This window comes from Lepeophtheirus salmonis, chromosome Z, assembly GCF_016086655.4.
Source record: "Lepeophtheirus salmonis chromosome Z, UVic_Lsal_1.4, whole genome shotgun sequence".
NCBI classification, from domain to species: domain Eukaryota; kingdom Metazoa; phylum Arthropoda; class Copepoda; order Siphonostomatoida; family Caligidae; genus Lepeophtheirus; species Lepeophtheirus salmonis.
In genome coordinates this window covers 17,368,600-17,385,372 of record NC_092584.1, presented here as the reverse complement: position 1 = coordinate 17,385,372, position 16,773 = coordinate 17,368,600, and the positions used below count along the sequence as shown (strand labels likewise).

Genomic DNA, 16,773 nt, shown 5'->3' with positions numbered 1-16,773 from the left:
CCCCATTTGAGAACCACTGCTCTAGAGCACTCTCTTACAAAAACAAACTCACCAGCTCTAAATACAAAACGCCTAAGAGAGATAATTTAGTTTTACCTACTAAGGGTTTTATATTATTTAAATTAGGGAAGAAAATCAAAGAAAAATGATGAATGATGGAGACTGCTTGCTTTCTGGGTCAAACTAGTGCTGGGAATTATGGTTACTTTTAGTGAACTGAACCTCTTGGGGCAGTTGACTAAAAAATTGAGTTATAAAACTAATAATTTTCAACCATTTTTCATAATTATTCGAAAGGATATTTTAAAAAGCTTGTATTGAATCAATCTATCATAATTTTTAAAGATACACGTATAACAAAAAAAATAAAGAAAAAAAATAGAATGTGATGCATTTAATAAATCTTATTAGGTATACAAATGATTTACTTTTAAAATAATAATTTCATAAACTATATAGACATTTAAACAAATAAAAAAGAGTATTTTAATACATTAATAGTTCAGTAGAGTATAATTAAAAATTACTATGTGGCTAGTGGAGTCCCTCCAGCTGAGAAGGAGTCCATGATTTTGATTAAAGTGGACACGCTGCTTTGGAACCCAGGTGGGATAATTCTGTTCGTGTGCTTTGTCGGGAAAGAACATTTCCTGGACCTTGGAAATAATGTCCTCTTTATTGAGACATCTTCATAAAAGGGCGACGTGAGGACAAGCCAATCCCCCTGGCTGAGTCTCACTTCAAAGTGGCGCACTACTTTCAAAAATAAAAAAAAACATGAAATGATCTCTGTCTCCTTCTTACAAAATGGTCACTTGATATCCTCCAGACTTTTTCTCCATTTATTGGTAAAAAGTGAGGACGTTGCTAACTTATACCTAAGCCACTTTTGGCAAGAGACTTTTCGAAATTACTTATGGGTCTACTTTTTTCATGGCAATTTCTTAGTGTGCGAGTTCTGTTGTTGTTCGTAAAATGCACAAGTTTTTTTAAAAAGTCACTATCCTTATTTTTTCATTCCTGAGAATAAACCAGCTAGAATGATTTTCTAATGTGCTGATTACATTTTAATTCTTTTGATGAATAATCTTCAGCTTCTTTTATTATTAATTCTTAACCCACTAGAAGTTAAGCAAATTCATTTTATTGAGCCAAAAATGAATCGTCATCACAAAGTAATAACAAATAGATAATCTATTTTAAAGGCCATATCGGGTCCAATATAAGTTTTTTAAATTAAACAAAACTTCTAAACTATAGCTAAAATGATTGAATATCTTAACTCATTCCACAAATCTCAATAATGAGCCGATATTTGACTTTATGTCTATGAGTTATTGGGCTGTAAGTTCATTTATATGCAGTAAAAAGTATATTGGAATTGTCGACTTTTCTTGATTTTTGTATTGGAATCTTTTCATGTTGACGCAACCACCAGGGATATACTATTAATGAGAAAACAAACATCTTTATATCATAGGTAAATTTAATTAAGGAAGTACAATACTTACTTCCAAGCCCTTCCCATCAAAGAATAAGTGAATTTATCGTTCATATCATTTGCTAATCTTGAGATAAAACAATGTTAATATTTTTTATATTTGTATAAGAAATACTTAAGTTATTCTCTGTGCCTTCCATCATTTTAAATGATAGTACAAATCAACGATATCATCAACAAACTAAAAGGTAAACTATTCTTTATAGAATGCTATTTTAAACAATGAATATCTACTGTTCATAATAAATTATATTTATCACTTAGTTACAATCTATTTGGATATTCCATTTATGTATAATCAATCAAATTAAAGACATAATGTGTCTACGAGAAAAAAGGTGTACATACGATTTACCAATAAGCAAATGTTATAGTTATTTGAACTAACGTTTTACAATCTTATACACCAGGGATTCTCAACCTTTTTTTTTTTTTAGTGATGTAGCACTTGTAAAATATTTATTTAAGCCAAGTATCCCTTACCAGCACAAAGCATTTTTAGCTTCAGTGACAAGGGCATTACGTAGAACTATATTTAGAAGGGGGCCTGGTTTTGGAGTTTTTTTCAAAAGAAATCAAAAAATTAAAACTAAAAAAAAAAAAATCCACAGTTATTCTCAAAAAAATAGCTATTGACAGAAAATTAAATAAAATTTCAAATATTCAATTTTCTTGCATTAAAAAAAACCTTACATTTGGGGAGGGGGATGCTACAGCCGTCCACCCCACCCCTGCTGACGCACCTGAGTTATGCTCCACTTGTAAAAGATTCTTTCCCAGTCTCGAGTACCTCCTGCAATGTCTCCAAATACTCCAAGGGGTACGCGTAGCCTCATTTGAGAACAAGGGCTCTAGTCAGAAACATGAGAGTAACTCTTCAAATTTATCACTATTTCTATGTTTACTAAGTAGTGAATAGAGTTTTTGATTTCGCAGTGTCCAATTTCAAATTATAAAATATTTTAATGCAGGATCTCCTACGTTTTGTAGTATTACTCCAAAAGAACTTTTAGTTAATTAATTTACACCAAACTAGTGCAAGGGCGTCTGCAGGAATATTATGAGGGCGGGCTTCTTGGTTTTTGGGGTTTAAAAAAAAGAAGAAGATGGAAACACCCCCATCTGTTGGCAAAAAAAGTTAAATTAGTTGGAAAAAAATTGAAAAAATCCATGCCTATTCACAGAAAATTATTTATTAAAAAAAATACAGTCATTCATGAACACAGCAATGACCAATAAAAAGGGGATGGTCAAAATGTTAAAGAGATAAATATCAATGATGGAGAGGTTTGTTAGGAATAGCATACTGATTAACAGTAATGTAAATCCTGTGAATGCTTGGAATTTGTAATCTGAAGAAGGAATTTTATTTTTTATTTTCCTTAGCAGTTGTCGTTATTATTGCTTAATTCCTGAGTAATGAACATCCTTTCCTAAATAGATTCAATGACATTCAAAACCTGATGAAACATTCTTGTGTGCACATAAAAGATGCAACGTGACTCTGATGATTTGTTGTGGAGTTAAGATTGTAAGAGTAGAATTGAGGATCGTCATAAGAGTAATTCTAACAAATGCCATTATTCATTTTTTTCTCTCCTTCCTCCCTTGCCACAGCTGATTGTATTGATTATGATTAAGCATTACACACTTGAAATAAACGATCAAAAACATGCTACAAAATCCGAAACAAGTTTTTTAACATACCTCATTATAGATTGAAAAATAAAGTGTTGAATTTTTTTTTTATCTGTTTCAAAGACTTAAGATATTTATCCCATGGAAATATTTTTATACTTGAAATCTTAAAAAAAGAATCACATCTATTTTTTTTAAGTGCTCTTTTCTTATTATGAAGTATTTCATAATAAAGGATAAATTTTTACATTTTTACACGGAGCACTAAAAATAGTGTAAGGCATAGAGAGAGTTCACATGACGTCATAATTGTTGATGTTGGTCGTTTTGGGAGCCTTAACAACCAAGTTATTAAGATTAGCAAACTTTTAAAAAAAAAATATTAAGGAAATAGTAGAGTGAACTCTTGGATGTCAAAATTGGACCGTCAAATAAAAGGACTTCAAATTTACTGTCTAACAAAATCTATCCCTCTATTGCCAAGTTTTGACCTCAAAACGTATTAAAAATATCTTATTATAGTCTTATTTCCATAGTATGGAAAAGAAATTAACAATTGGAATGGAAATAATGATATATTTTTCTTAAAATTTTGGGCCCCCAAAATAGAGTCTCCTTCAATTATGATTCCATTTTCTGATGTCTGTGAAAATTTCTATGGATCATTAATAAGGTTGACTCTGCACAAAAAAACAAAAACTATAGAATTTGCTGCAGGGACTTTTAATATAGACCTCTGACATGGCAGCCTACTGCTCATTGACAGAAGCATTTAAGACTATTATGCACGATGGTGATCTATTTTCCACCAGCTACTTTAATCCCAAGGATTGAGGAGGCCAACAGATACCCAAAAGTACTGGAAATGAACAAAAGGTTTTATCCTTTCGCATCTCTGTTGTTGTTATGGGCTCGAAAGAGACACCACGACCCTCTTTGATGTACCTTGAGGCGGCAGACCTGGTACATCGACATCCATGGCATTATCATTCAGATTTAGGCTTTGACTATAGCTTTAATAGTCAATTTTCTTTTGACAACCACTCCTAGGGCCTCTTCCCAGATCCTCACTATGATGTAAGTGTTCCTCCTCGACAGGGTAGACGGTGGCCATATTTGACCGCAATAACTGCTTTTGGGGACATTTCGACGGTGAGCAAGTTTGCAGTTTTTCAGCCATGTTCTTTTTGTGACTTGTGACGTGATAATATGCTCTTTTGGCTATGAATTTAACGTACACAAAAATAAAAGGCTAAATGCCCTCTGTAAAAGGGGAAAAAAAACTAAAATTGTAGTAGTATACGGTGAGTTATTTAGTTTTAAAAGTGATCTGAAACCCCGATATGCTTATACTTATACTCCAGCGTTCCATCATTCCAAGGACACCAATTAAGAGAACGTGAAAAATATAGATATTATTCATAAAAATAAGTCCTCTCTGACACATGTTCGACTCACTTCTGTTTGTTTGAGATGGGAAAAGGTAACTGAAAATAAAAATTAATACGTTATTCAGTGTACGGACTGACTGTTTTTAATAGTAAGCCTTAAGATTTCATAGAATTCATGACATACTAATTGGTAATTGTACCTTAAAGGGCATAGATTAAAATCTAAAGACATACTATTCTAATTTTTCCTAGTATATATTCCGAGTTCATATGTAATTACTCGGATAAGGTCATTTCTCAATCATTAGACTGCTTAGAAAGAAAACTCCCACTAGAATGAATACATTTTGGTATCTCCTACGAGTTACTTGTATCTAAAACAAGGTAAACTTAATTATATCGTAATCTATAATTATGTCTAAAGATTCAATTGTTGATTTTATTGCTGGATCCCTCGGAGCCATCGTCGGCGTCTATATTGGGAAGCCCTTGGATACTCTGAAAGTGAAAATGCAAGCATTTCCCCATCTCTACCCCAATTTGGTAACTTGTTGCAAAGAAACTTGGAATAAAGAAGGAGTTGTAAGAGGATTATATGCCGGAACCGTTCCAAGTCTTGTAGGAAATGTAGCTGAAAATAGTGTACTCTTTGCAGCCTATGGGATTTGTCAAAATTTAGTAGCAAAAAAAGTTGGACGATGCAAAGTGGATGAGCTTACTTTATTTCACAATGGGACTGCAGGGTTCATGGCTGCCTTTTGGTCTTCTATAGTTCTTTGTCCAACAGAGCTTGTAAAATGTAAGCTTCAGACTATGAGGGAAGTCTCATCATTGAAGGGCCTCCCTCCACCAAACCTGGGACCTTTCTTAATGACTAAACATATTTTAAAACAAAATGGAGTACCTGGATTATTTGTAGGATTGACAGCCACATTTATGAGAGAAATGCCGGGGTACTTTGCCTTTTTTTACTCTTACGAACTCTCTAGAGAAATGATGCGGCCATTAGGTAAGACTAAAGATGAAATCGGTTCTGTAAAGACCATCTTAGCTGGTGGAATTGCTGGAATGACTCTCTGGATTTTAGTATTTCCTGTGGATGTGATTAAAAGTCGACTTCAGATATCTGGTTTCAACACTTCTATGTATCGAATGATGGGAGATATAGCAAGGAACGAGGGAATACTTGCTTTGTATAATGGTCTTTTACCTACTTTGATTCGTACTTTTCCTTCAACTGGTGTCTTATTTCTAACTTATGAATATTCAAAGAAATGGATTCATTCACTTTCATAAACTCTGTGGCTTGCAATTCATAAACGTATTTAATGTATTATACATTCTCCAGCAACATAACTTCCTTTTTTCAAAAGACAATAAAATAGTTTATATAAATCGTAAAAGTTTTAGTTTTATTTCATAATCATATTACTTTCCCGATATTAGTTAATTAATCAATCATCATGACACCCCAGGTCCATTAATAAACTCAACGACTCCGCGGATTATAATATTGATTATATTTGGAATTCTTAAACTGCAGTTTTACAAGAATAAGCGCTCATTGGACCTCTGCCCTCCTCTTCTACATCATCGTCTTCACGAATTGTCTCTTCTCCGCGGCCCCTCCTTTGCGTTCACGATGTACCTATCCGCTTCTAAATTAGTATATCGTGACAAGTACAGGAATTCCCAGATAAATGGGGATAATCTTTACAGGCTTAAAACGAACGAAACTATATTGGGGTAGACCCACTAATTGTTTATTATTTATAATTCGTCTGTGGAGGGACTGAAGATGTCCATTACCCGTACAATGATGAAGCTGGATCCACACGAGGTCGCTGTGGCCTGGCAAAGCATGTGGTGCATTGAGGCCGAGTTTATCAAGATATGCAAATCTCATTATAAATAATTGAATGCCATTAATTGTAGCTTTCAAATAATTAAAAAAATATAGGGTTCCACACCATCTACCGGGGTGTTAAAAAAGTAATTAGATCTGTCTCTAAGTAGTCATTAAAATACTCATAATTGATCAGGATGATGTTGTACACGGAAAATTTTATTTTATTTCTTTTACTATAACAAACCACATTAATTAGGAATCTAGCCAGCATTACCCTCAATGGCAGCCTATAAACACTTTCGGAACCCCTTCCATACATTGGCAGCGTAGTCCTGTTTCATGATGCTCCACTGCTGGTTAACAGAGGTCTTCAAGGCATCAATATTTGGTTGGATGGCATTGAAAGCCTTCTTCTCAATTTGCAACCGAATGGAGTAATCAAGTGGATTCATATCTGGGCTCTGAATGGGCCAAAGGTTCTTGTACCAGAAGTTCATGTTCCTACCCATCCACTCTTGTGCAATATTAGCAATATGGGCCTGAGCCCCGTCCCATGGTTCTTCATGGTCTTGGTGATCTATGGAGCCACATTTTCCTTCAACACCATCATGTGGTCAGCCACAGGTAACCGGTATCCAACAGGAAACCAAATAGGAAGTATTTTTTCTGTAGTGGATACCACAACCCCATCATGATCACAGAGACTGGAAGTTTAGTCTTAGTGACTGTCTTAATGCTGTTGTTGATTCTTCTAAGCGACATTCCTCCAGCCTTTTGGATGGCCTTGTCCACTGTAGACCAATGTACCTTATTCTTCTTGGCGTACTCTGACATCTTCATCGTTGTGTTGACCTTAAAGGCATGTGTTGTCTTAAGGTTGTCTACCTCAGTCAAACGAATTCTGACCCAACAGAATGTGGCCCTACTGACGTTTAAGACTTTCATAATGTACGAGGTGGTGCTTCCGGTGCGGATTAAATTGCATATGATGGGTCTTGTTGCCTCAATCGGGACATATACAGAATTGTTCTTAACAACATGTACATCAATCACAGACCTAGGATCTAATAGATTCGAAAAAAATCAGAACTTTAAAATTTAATCAACAAGACTCAGAAATTTATTTTTAGAAGGTCTCATTACTATTTCTACACTCGGTAAACGTTTGTTATAAGGCTATAAAGATGTTCACAGTCTATGACGCATGTTCAAAAGTATATATTTAAGGTTGCACAATAAAGACAAAAGCTAAGAATTTGGTATCGGCGGATATTTTTCTTCTACATTTTCTTCTCGTTAACAAGAAAATTACCTCAAGAGTCGAGAAATATGGTCGTTGAGGGACACGTTTTGATTTGAAAATCTGTAAAATGTCGAAGAAAAGGAAATTTTGACGTTGTTTCATTAAAATTATCGATTTGAATCCAGATGCAGGATTTTTATTTAATTAAGTATTATAGATTAAACATATATTTAGCAAACATATTTTCACGAATCTTTATATAAATTACCTCAAAAATGAGTATTTTAGTTTCAAATATGCTTCCCAATAAATAAATATTATATTTTGGTATCGTGTATGACGCGCATTTATTTTGACGTTTCTCTTAATTTTTCTAGTCGAAGTTTGAAGAACCGACAGTCTAAAGGACTGGTGATAAGACCGACTAAACTGAATAAGTAAAGACTGCCACAAAAAAATTTACTAGGGATGATACTCGATCCAAGACCAATTTTTTGCATGTTCGATCTCAAAAGATTTTTTCTAGACAGATATGAACCAATATTTTGGTCCAGCCCCCCTATCTATTACCGTAGACCAAAATTTAATCGTTTTCAAGCCTTGGTCAGATTATTTATCATGCTCTACAAACCATGACTCCGTTCGAATTCTTGCAAGCATATGCGAATAAGTTGTGACACGAATCAAAATCAATAGATCTATGTTTATAGTATTGGATTATATAATCACATATCAAAGATAATAAACCATTGTTAATCTGTAGAAGAGAAAATAAGAACCCTTGAGATATATTTCAAAAATATCATTCATAGATGGAGCTCTATCGATAAATGACTACAAAGGATCCAAATTCTATCTTGTTAGATTGAGTTTGACCAAAATTCTTATCAAAAAACTTGATTTAAGACACAAATTTTATTATCCCATCCCGTATTTTCTACTATGAAACAAAAATACTAAAGTATAAGCGTCATCTCAAGGCTAGTTGTTATCATTAATTCATTGTGTTTTGACTGAATGAGAGTATTTTAGCACAACTTAAAGCTTTGTAAAAGCGAAAATGTAATCATTTCGTGAGGAATCGTGAGTACTCATGCTAAAAATAATAAAAAAGGGAAAAACATCTTAGAATTTGTTTTACTTCTCTGTGAAACTCTTGAAATAAATTGGAGTATGGACTATTTGAAATAATAACATACAAAATTCAATTTTTTTTTTTAATATCGGTGGATTTTTGATTTTTTTTCAAAACAATTTAATACTTGACATTTAGTTTTTGAATTTTTTTTTTCATTTCACGGCTGTATGAATTTTAAATGTATATGAATAGCCATTTGAGCTGACATTATCGCAAATTTTAAACACAAGGAGTCGGTTCAATTTCTGTCGATAACTTCAAATTACTCTCTGGCATTTCTTCTGATATAAACTATGCTTTAAGATGGGATGTTTCACTTTCCATATTGTCTTCAGTCATAATTATCGTTTGAAATGTGAATTGGTTTCCCTGCGACATTAGTGCCGTGGATTTGCAGATAAATCGTACAGGATGTTAAACAGTCCCTATTGTTCCGCAGTTCACAATTTTTAAAGTTTGAAAGACAACTGACGCTATCAGCAATTCTTCTCTAAAATTGCTCTGTAGCGAATTTGGAGTTCGACCGATCTAGAACGAATTTTTTGTACGATCGATCCAGGCCAAGTTTATCTTTAGGGCCGATTAATACAAAATTTTCATTTGAGACGAGCACAGACACGATAAGTTTTTTGGAATGAAGAAAGATGTAGTGCGTTTTCCTTTCAGCTATTTTAATTTTCATAAGTTGACTCTTATATGTTTTAAACTACCAGACTCTCAATGTATTATGCACTCAAAAAAGGTATCATTGAGGATTTGGATATTTAGATTAATTTATACAAATCAAGGACCTGCGTTTAGAAGATTATCAATTCAATATATATACTTATTAATAACTCTGTTTTCTTTCTAGATGTAGAGAATTCACGGATCCCTTGTAACTTCTTTCCATCATTACAAATCTTGTGACCGACGAAATTGATATCTTCACACGCAAATTGGAACTTTTCTTTGCCGTACTACCGTACCGTACTCTCGACATCTTAATAAAATCTTCGAAGCACTCTCCACATGCTCCTCAAAATATTCATCATCCACCCGGACAACTTTATGAGCGTTACGAATTCCTTTTAAGGCTTGGTCGAACCTAGAGTTGTATGTATCACCAGTGAATATGCAACCCATATGAAAAAATATCGTTATGCACGTAGTGAGCTATTTGCTTCCTTCCTGAAATTGTATCTGCCCGTATCCATTTGCTGCATCAAATTTATTAAAATATTTGGATTTTGGATTAATTTTAGAGACTGCCTCTTTTGGCGTTTTGATGGGGTCAACTAATCTTCTTACTTGAGAGTCCAATTTAGTTAAATTAATTGCTAAACGTATCTTTCCATTAGGCTTAGGTACAATGACGATCGGATCACACCACTCTGTCACCTCATCCTCAATCTTCTCTATCACGTCCTTCTTCACCGTATCATCCAACACCCTCTTGGGTTGGTCACTGTAGATAAAAGGGATCCGTTTCGATACATGAAGTGGAAACGGCTTTGCTCCTTCCAACAGTTCTATTTTCCTCTAGGGAAACTTCATTGTCCTCAACTCTTCCTCATCCTCTTCCTCCCCCAAAAAAAAAAAAAAAAAAAAAAACCAGTGAAAATTCATCTATCAAGTCCTGCATGTCTTCGTATATGTTGGAGTCTAGGTTACATTTCACTTTGGGATTCACTAACGACTGATTTATCCATTCCTGTTTCAGAGGTCAAGGGAAATCGGGGTGCTAAATTCCCAAACCATGCATGGATGCTGAGATAAACATCTCATCTTGGACAATATCTTACATTAAATACACAATCTCCTTGTACTCACGATTTCCGAGTTTAAATATCAGCTCCACACCTTCTACGACTTCCAATCTCAAACCGTTCACACTGACAATTTTGGAAGTGGCTGATGAGTTCCCTGGTTGGCTTGATGGCAAGTCCAAGTCTTTATAAACTCCTAAGCCAGCAATACAAGCCATTGCACCACTATCACGTATTACAACTTTCTTTCAGACGAACTCCCACTGGCGTCCAATATGTTGATTGGGAGTTCGTTCAGCTCACATTCACGAACAGAATTGAGACATAAGACTGAACTTACATTTTTAGCTCTGCATACTCTAGTATAATGTCCTTTTTTGTTTCAGTTTCGGCATTTGGCCTCCTATACAGGGCACGGTCTTGCAAATTGAGGATGAGCCTTGAAACTACACTTTTTACATAGGGGTTCTTCGTCTCTCGTCCATGATCTACCTCGAATTTGATTCATCCTTCTTCCATGACCTCTAATATCATCGTCAGCTCTCGAAATTCGATTTACACCCTTCATAACTAGATATTTTATCTGTATTGATTACTCTTTGCCATTTTAATGACAACAATTATTAACAAGGTAATTGTGTCTTTCAAATTGAGCTGTGGTGTTTTTTCTAAAAGCTTTGGGTGAATATCTCTATCCATGACTCTACAAGTGATCGGAGTAGCCAAACAATCCTCGGATTCCATCTCGTAGATTTTCCTCCACTGATAATAATAAAATTCGTTGATTGTTTCAAAACTTGCTTGCTTACGTCGCATCAATTTGTATGTAGCTGTTGCAATCTGTTTTTTCGCTTTCAGATATTTACTCACGTCTTCAATACCTTCCTCTAGGATTTTAGAAGTGTTCGACGGAATATCGATGATGTGCCGTATTTTGATGAGGAATCCAGGTGAGCAGCATGTCCAAAAAAATAGCAATTTTCTCTACTCCCTTTTTTTCTTTCAGATAGGTGTACTTAACATAAATATTCATAGTCTCAATCCATTTCAAGAACTCTTGAGTATTTGATGCCTTCTTTGATTTGGTTTGCCAATTTACTTTGTATATTTGAGTGACTTTAGCTCATAGCTTTGACTGAAGGATCATTCAAATCTTCAGAAGGTATCTCCAAATAAACATCCAATTGAGCTTCAACTTCGATGAGCTTTTTCTACATCTGAATCAACTCATCTACCTCCTTCGTATACTCATCTGATGTTCCATCCAGAAAGTTGAATACTTCGTTTTTTCATTATAACTCTCAACTTCTTTCTTGACTGCTTCAAGTGTCTGACCGACTTTAAACAAACATCTTCTCCAAGTAATTTTCCCACTTTTTCAGATTTGTGTCGAAGGATCTTCTCTGGGCACCTCAGAATTTCCTCACAGTGGGTACCTTAGTTATCTTCTTTTTGCCCGGCATTCTCTCACGTACCTCAGGCTCTGTGGTGGGATTGATTTCTTCACTTAGGAGTTTTCTGTACCTATGATGTCACGGTGTTAGTTATTTTCTTCTTAAACCATCGACTGCACTATATAATAATATTCAATATATTATAAATGAATATGCAAGGACATTTTCTTATCATGGTCTATATTCAACTGAACATTTTATATACCCAATAAAGGTAACAGGAAATACTAATACATAAGATTATCTTGAATAGGATTTAAACATAGGTACACTCAACATATTTATTTACATTTATTAAATATGTCAATATACAACTATTTGTTTTTTTAATTTTGCTTTCTCCTTTGAGAGGTTAAGAGTGAATAAAAAAGCTCGACGTGAGACAAAATTAGTTTGGGTTACTAAAAATCACGACGATCTCAGACCGCATTTGCATTTTCAAATCGAACAACAATCCCTAAACTCTAGATCCATGTACCTATTTCTGGATATAATACCATAAATCCTACTTAAAGAAAATAATCCGTTTTCATCATCAAAAAATAAAAATAAATTAATCTAATATCAAACAATTGAAAACAGTTTATATATACATATAATCTCCGTTGGTAAAACATTCAACATTTACAAAGAGATCCGTGTGTGCAGTTTTGTATACAATTCTAGTAGGAGGTAGGCTGTGACTAGCATTTTTTTATTCAAGTTTTGAATAACTTGAGACGATATCTATTCATTATCTAATTATCTATTCTGAGATTTTTTAATAACTTACATAACACTAGTTGCAAGACATCAGTAAATATCCAATTTTAAGTGTATTTATCATATAATAAATGGTATGAGAGACCTAAATGTTCTAAATAATGTTTTTTATGCATATAGCTGAAAATACAATAGTTCTCTTTAAAAAAAACCAGAAAAATGGACAGTCAAATGTCTACTACAGCGGCGGTGTTTGTACATAAAATGTCTAACTCCGACTCGAGCAGGTAGTTATTAGTAATATGCAGTAAATAATGGTAGCAGGTATAAAAAAATTATTTTGAAAATAAGACATTTAACATGATGACAAAAAATATAGTTAAATATATTTCTATGTTACTTATACGATGCAATTCATGATACCAGAGAGAGATGCCCCATAATTTGAGCCTTTCTTAATAATTTCCTAAAATTATTTTAAAACAAGATTGCAAAGACTGAAAAAATTATAAAAAACTATATTTACTAAGCCTCATCAAAAATTTATCCATTGGATGTTCCTAATCCTTTATTCTGAACATACAAAAAATCAACATGATAAGGAGGAATAAAATATATCTTTCCTATTTCAATTATATTATAAATAACTTTTATTCTAATAATTCTTGTAGTTGGAATTGGGTAGGTACACATTTTATGACTCTGATTTCGAATCGACAGTCCTGACTATATACACCTTAATTAATAAGAAAAAGTTTCACCACTGGTTATATATTAAACCAGCAAGTCTTGCTCCCTTCAATCTAAAAGGATTTTCCATTCACAAAATTAAGGTATTTCATTATGTGACTATGAGCTACAATTTAAGACTTTAGTCAGTTGAACCAATTTGAGTGGACCATTTGTTCTTTTGCAAGGAATCTTGCCAATGATCATGAAGAAGTCTATAAAAAGTAACACTGATTCAATGATTTTTTTTAATTGAAATAATGTTCATGCTTGTTTCATTGTATGTTCGAATAGAAATAAATTCCTATTTATATTTACTGAGCTTAAAAGATAAGCATGTCATTAAGTTAATGATATCTAGCAAGATATTTGAATTTAGCATCAAGCGTCTATACAGGGCCCATTGTATATAGTACTCCCTAATGTATATCATCAAGGATGAAAATCCAGGGTAGAATGTGCATTAAAAAAAAGAAACCAAAAATTGACATGGTAACCCTGAGCATTTGAAGAATTTTTAGGAGGAGAGAATTAATAATGATCATAAAGTAAAATATTGATTTTTGAGTTGTATGAAAATGAAAATATTGGACAGACAAAATGATGTCATTCATAGAATTGGTACTTTTCACAGAAATATAAACTTTTCATATCGTGAAAACCATAAAATTTGTAGCAATGTTTCCCTTCAAAATCGAGTAAATTTTTAAACCTCCTGAATTTTTAAAGATATTTGTATAATTTTGATTGGGTTAGTTATATGTTAAAAACTTCATTATAAAACAGCACAGGTTTCATGATACTAAATCACTTCTTTTTCGGGACACTTTAGTGGAGAATGTAAAAAATCCAAACACAGAAAATCAACATGGTAACCCCGACAATTTGAAGGATGTTTTGGAGAGAAAGAATGATACTCATGAAATTTCAATAGATCAGCTCCAATCATCTGTCATAAGAGAGGAAGAAGAAAAGGATGTAAACAAGGGAATTTGCTAAATTCTACCAGTTCTAAAAATGTGTATAAACAAACCTATAAATCAAAACCCTACAATATTTTTATACACTGTATAACGTGTTTCAGCGAAAATTTACGTCAATATGGTTGGTGACCTCTGTATTCAGCAACTACGTCTGATTGTGCTCACAAAAAGCTCTGTATGACAGTCAGGATTTCTTAGCCTCAGGTTATCTTCTATATTTTTAAATAGAGTATGTCTCTTCGACGTCGCATAATAACCCTGGGGAATGAGGGTTACCGCGCTAGTATATAGAAAATGTCATGTTTGCTAGTCCCAACTATGACTTAATTCTTTTAAAAAATCATTATTTTACTGGTTTGAGGAAGTAGAAACTAAGGAAGCCTTAAAATAATTAAAATTTGCATAAAATTTTGTCATAATCATCTTTTCTGTATAAATGATTTTAATGATTATAAGTTATAATTTACATATAACAAATTATTATAACCATTTGACATGTAGAAGATAAATTATTGCCAACTCCTTCTTTTCATACGCATAATACATTTCCTATTTCTCTCTAGACAAATTGTAGATTCATATATAGAACTAATTTGAAAATGAATAGGAAATTTATTACGTTTTTATATCTTTATGAAGCTCCAACAAATGGACTTTAAGAATAAATAAAAAAAGACTTAAGAACTGCATTGGGTACTACTTGATGTCAATGTTAAACAGTGATATTTTAATGTAATCAAATGTACTGAAACTCCCTAAAATTAGGTAGATTTGTGTAATTTTTTTCAAGATCGATTAGGAACGAGAAAAGTAGAATAATGAGAGAAAAAATGACTATTCCTTTCACTTGAATTATTAATGAATTGTCAACAATAAGGAAATAAGATGGTATAACCAATAAATAACATCAATAAATAACATCTTAGTAATTTGATAAGGATATGTATATTACACAACTGTGTCGCTAATAATTCACAGATTTGATAGACAGTAGTGTTAAATCCTTTTATTCGTTGACCCTCCCATTTTGACATCCAATGCTTCAATCTTTCCCTTCGTATCAATGAGGAAATCGTTTGTATTGTTATAGTACTTGGTTATTTAGCCCCCAAAATGGCTGATATCAACAACCCTGACGTCTCATGGAAACGTCTATGTAGCATACTGATAGATAGGTCTGTAATTCCAAAGTATTTTTTAGATTGCAAATTTTGTTTTTGTTTTTGGCAACCTGAAACGTGTTTTTTTTTATTAATATTTCCGAAAGCTCTTGTCATTATTTAATCATTCTCGAAGAGGGAATATCTCAGTATAAAGTTGAACTACGACTGTATGCGACTCACATAAATAACGAGAATGCCACCCTAGGAGTTATAAATGGAGGTCCCCTATTGGACTTTGAGTAGAATCAAAGATCGAAGTAGAGTAATTCCTAGAGTTGGGCAAGTCTGTATGAATAGGGTACCTCCTTATTTACGGAATTAATAAATGGTACATACAAACGGAGATGCAACCCTCTGAAAAAAACCGTACGGACATACGGAACGGACTTCATCCAAATCTAATTTTGTTGGTCAATATATTTCTCTTTATTCATTCACGACTTTTTTAATAGTTTATTTAAAAAAAATCATCTACGAGTCTTAAAATTTGAACAAAAGTTCACTTGATATTCTTCTAATATTAGATTAGGAAAAAAAAGTAATTTTGTATTTCCCGCCTTTAAAAAAACAAAACTAAATATACAAAATCCCTAGACCCGAAATCAGTTGGTAGGTATGACGCACCATATATATATATATACAGGGGTGGCAGAAGTATGAAGACATATTTATTATTGCCCTTTTTAACTCTTGTGAGTACTTTATGTTGCTAAGATTTAACTTCATCTGATAATTCTATCGATACACAACAACTTTTGGTTTTACACGTACTCTGTTCAGTTTCCCCATGAAGCAGGAAGAGGAGTATCATAAAGTCATTGCAGAATTGTTTGAGGCTGTGACGATACTAAGACAACCATAAAAGTCACAAACTAGGCCAGGAGGATATTATATCCCGTATGCAAACGGCTGAAGGGCAGAAGGGGTTTTCCCATTCCTTATTTGGTTCAAATAAGACCAATAAGCGGATTGGCCACTTCCAGGCTGGGCTAATGAGGTATATCAAAGCAAATCCTTGCATATCAATGGCTGCTCATACTAGACGGAGGCCTATCAGTAGGAGTACAGTGGGCAAAGGCATCAAGGACGATCTTGGCTGGAGTTCCTACATCAAGGGATGGTGTCACCTTCTTACAATGACAATAAAGGACATCAGGCTCCAAAGAGACAAGAGAGTGCATCAAATTTATAAATCAAATCCATGCATAATGTCTACTCGTTGATTAGTCAATCT

General features: G+C 33.5%; 1 long non-coding RNA gene and 1 pseudogene across 1 annotated transcript; one reads left to right on the top strand and one right to left on the bottom strand.

The window, feature by feature from the left end:
* Positions 1–423: 423 nt before the first annotated feature.
* LOC139907311 (uncharacterized) lies at positions 424–2,366 on the bottom strand. Its single transcript, XR_011783811.1, has 3 exons — positions 2,245–2,366; positions 1,512–1,682; positions 424–1,445 (listed from the first exon to the last, which is right to left on the bottom strand). It is a non-coding gene; the product is annotated as an uncharacterized lncRNA (long non-coding RNA).
* A 2,578-nt stretch (positions 2,367–4,944) lies between these two features.
* Positions 4,945–5,826, top strand: LOC121130421 (mitochondrial ornithine transporter 1 pseudogene; annotated as a pseudogene).
* Positions 5,827–16,773: the final 10,947 nt, after the last annotated feature.